The sequence below is a fragment of the Piliocolobus tephrosceles genome, chromosome 15 (assembly GCF_002776525.5).
Source record: "Piliocolobus tephrosceles isolate RC106 chromosome 15, ASM277652v3, whole genome shotgun sequence".
In the NCBI taxonomy this organism is placed as follows: Eukaryota; Metazoa; Chordata; class Mammalia; order Primates; family Cercopithecidae; genus Piliocolobus; species Piliocolobus tephrosceles.
The window spans coordinates 57,261,293-57,264,651 of NC_045448.1; the positions used below are offsets into that span (position 1 = coordinate 57,261,293).

The window sequence follows — 3,359 nt, forward strand, 5'->3', positions numbered from 1 at the left end:
GAGATTTCATTTTATTTTACTTAGCTAAGTAAAACATTTGACTGTTCTAGGCTATTTTTAATAGATTGACTGATTGAATGTTTACTGAAATACAAAATCGGATAATCTCTTTGATAATGGTTTGCCTTTGATAGATTTTTTTTTATTTGAGTAGGTCTGTTGCTTACAAAGACACTGTGATGATAGTTTATACAATGTTTTATTGCGCAATCTGCCACATTGTGCAGACATCGAACTTCATGTTTTTGTTCAATAAATGAGGCTTGAAGACTAGTTGATATGCTATTAAATAGATCAGGAGTGATGAGGACTCAGTGAGTGGAAACCATATGAAAAGGAGAGGTCAGGAGTTACAAGCCCATAGAGATAAAGTGACCAGAATTTGGTGTTCAAATGAACCATCCAAGAGAACTCTAGATCTGTAAGAGCAGCTGGAGAAACAGTGACTTTGCAATATTACAAAGAGATGGCAATTCTGGCAGAGATCCCGGGTTGATTAATGATTTGGATGTTTGATTCTAACAATACAGTAGTTTCATCTGTTTGTTAAATTTTTAAATGATTACTCTTCTTCTTGAGTAATTAATGCAAGTTTCTCCTATTTCCACAGTACTTTCTATATCATTTCCAGTCTCCATTTCACTATCATATCTATTAAAGGAAAGGCTCTCATGAAAGCAATTTAGACTAACATACTTTTTCTGATGGGGCATTATATATATATATGTGTGTGTGTGTGTGTGTGTGTGTGTGTGTTCTAGACAGTAACAGGCTTAATTCACTTTATTTTTCTTGTATAAAAACCCTATGTTGTAGCCACAGCTGGAGCCTGGGTCCGCTGCACGGAGACCCTGGTGTGGGTCTTGACAAGGTGGTCAGTGAATTCCTGATAGGGAGACTTGGTAAATACAGTCTCCTTCCAGAGGTCAGGGGTCAGGTAGCTGTAGGTCTTAGAGATGGCATCAAAGGTGGCCTTGGCTGCACAACAAAAGAACCCCAGGAGGGTCAGTGGTGTGCTTGAGGCAAGTCTCCCAACCCCAAAATTGTTGCACTCCTAGGAACAGAGAGGCCATTCTGGGCGGCTCTGTCGTGCATTAGGAGAGCCTTTGTCTGCCTCCCTGAAAACACGCCAAGCACACACCGGACCCGTGTCGTTAAGCGGAACTGAGAGACCATGGCTATGTCCCATGCCTGGACCACCTACCGAAGTTGCCCAGGGTGGCATTGCAGCCCCGGGCTGAGGTGTAGCAGTCATCGATACCAGCCATCATGAGCAGCTTCCTGGGCACAGGCGCTGAGACGATGCCAGTGTCCCTGGGTGCAGGGAGGAGGTGCACTAGCACAGAGCCGCAGCTGCCTGTCACCTTGCAAGGGACGGTGTGGGGCTTGCCGATCTTGTTCCCCCAGTAGCCTCTGCGCACTGGGACCATGGAGAGTTTGGCCAGGATGATGGCCCCATGGATGGTGGTGGCCACCTCCTAGGAGCACTTAACACCCAGGCCGACGTGGCCATTGCAGTCCCCGATAGCAACAAACACCTTGAACCTGGTGCTCTGGCCAGCACGGGTCTGCTTCTGCACCGGCATAATCTTTGAAACCTCGTCTTTGAGAGAGGCCCCCAAGAAAAAGTCAATGATCTCAGATTCCTTAATGGGCAGGGAGAAGAGGTAGATCTCCTCCAGGGACTTGATCTTCATGTCCTTGACCAAGCGGCCCAGCTTGGTGACGGGCATCCACTCCTTATCCTCGGCCTTGCCTCCTCGAGCTCCGTGGCCTCTGCCCGGCCCCGTCCATGGCCATAACCCCGGCCCGTGATGCCACTGCGGAAACCTCCGTGGAAGCCACCGGGGTTCCCCATCCCAGGGCCACCAGGGCCTCCGCCCCCCCCCCCCCCCCCCCCCCCCCCCGCTGCACTGGTGTCATCCGCCATTTGGTGTTTTCTCAGAAAAGAAGGGGGCGTTTATATTTTAAATCTACTTTTTGATTATGAAATTGTATTGTATAAACAACAAATTACCACAAACTTAGTGTCTTGAAACAAGAAAATTTAGAGTTTTTGTAGGTCAGAAGTCTGGGTGCAGTTTAACTGGGTCCTCTGCTTAGGGTATGACAAGCTGTAATGCGGGTGTTGTCCGTGGCTGGGTTCTCATCTGGAGGCTCACCCAGGGGAAGGTCCACTGCCCTCTCACATAGTTGTTGGCAACATTCGGTTCCCTGTGATTTTACATTTCATGGCAGTTTGCTTTTTCAAAGCCAGCAAGGGGACCGAAAGAGAATAGAGAAAGTTTGCTGGTAAGAGTAAATACTATACAATGTAACATAATCATGAGTAAAGACTATCACCTTTACCACATTCTGTTGGTTAGAAGCAAAGCACAGGTACTGCCCACATTCAAGGGAAGGAAATTCATAAGGATGTCAACAGCACAAAGCAGAGATCATAGGACTGTGATCATTTTAAAATTAAATTAAATTAAAATTGTTTCAATGTGTTTTAGGGATGGAATCTCACTTGTTGCCCAGGCTGGAGTGCAATAATATGATCATAGTTCATTGTAACCTCAAACTCCAGGGCTCAAGGGATCCTCCTGCCTAAGCCTCCTGAGTGTTTGCGAGTAGAGATGCACACCACCATATTGATCTTAAAATCTGCTTGCCACAGGATTAGAATTGGCTCTGGTTAACAACATACTGTAATTTTATTTTATTTTTTCTTTTTCATGTCTCCTCTAAAATAAGTATATTAATTTTGGTTAATGAAGATTTAATGTTATCTACTTTCTGTTATTCTAATAACGGCAAAATATACCATGCCATTAAATGTTTTTTTTCTTTCTATTTTCTCTTCTAATTTACATATCAGTTCCAAGAATGGTAAAAATAAAACAACAATAATAACAGCAGTCTAGTAAACCAGAGCCAATAGTAGTAAAAAACCAAGTAAACAAACAAACCACAAACAGAACAGAATAATGAAAATGTAATAATGTAAACCTAACACTATGTGTTCATGCTTTCCCTGCTCAGACTGGCTCAGTGAATCCTACTCTTCTGGAAAACAAGAGTTTAAAGGACAAGCATTCCTATACAACAATAGTAGACAAACAGAGAGCCAAATCATGAGTAAACTCCCATTCACAATTGCTACAAAGATAATAAAATACCTAGGAAAACAACTTATAAGGCATGTGAAAGACCTCTTCAAAGAGAACTGCAAACCACTGCTCAAGGAAATAAGAGAGGACACAAACAAGTGGCAAAACATTTCATGCTCATGGATAGGAAGAATCAATATCATGAAAATGGCCATACTGTCCAAAGTAATTTATAGATTCAATGCTGTCCCCATCAAGCTACCA

General features: G+C 43.5%; 1 non-coding gene and 1 pseudogene across 2 annotated transcripts; both read right to left on the minus strand.

The window, feature by feature from the left end:
- Nucleotides 1-768: 768 nt before the first annotated feature.
- Nucleotides 769-1,882, minus strand: LOC111553484 (annotated as a pseudogene). The gene is made up of 2 exons (XR_002734958.3): nt 1,205-1,882; nt 769-978 (listed from the first exon to the last, which is right to left on the minus strand). The product of XR_002734958.3 is annotated as a 40S ribosomal protein S2-like (transcript).
- LOC111553498 lies at nt 1,042-1,174 on the minus strand. Its single transcript, XR_002734967.1, has one exon. It is a non-coding gene; the product is annotated as a small nucleolar RNA SNORA64/SNORA10 family (small nucleolar RNA).
- Nucleotides 1,883-3,359: the final 1,477 nt, after the last annotated feature.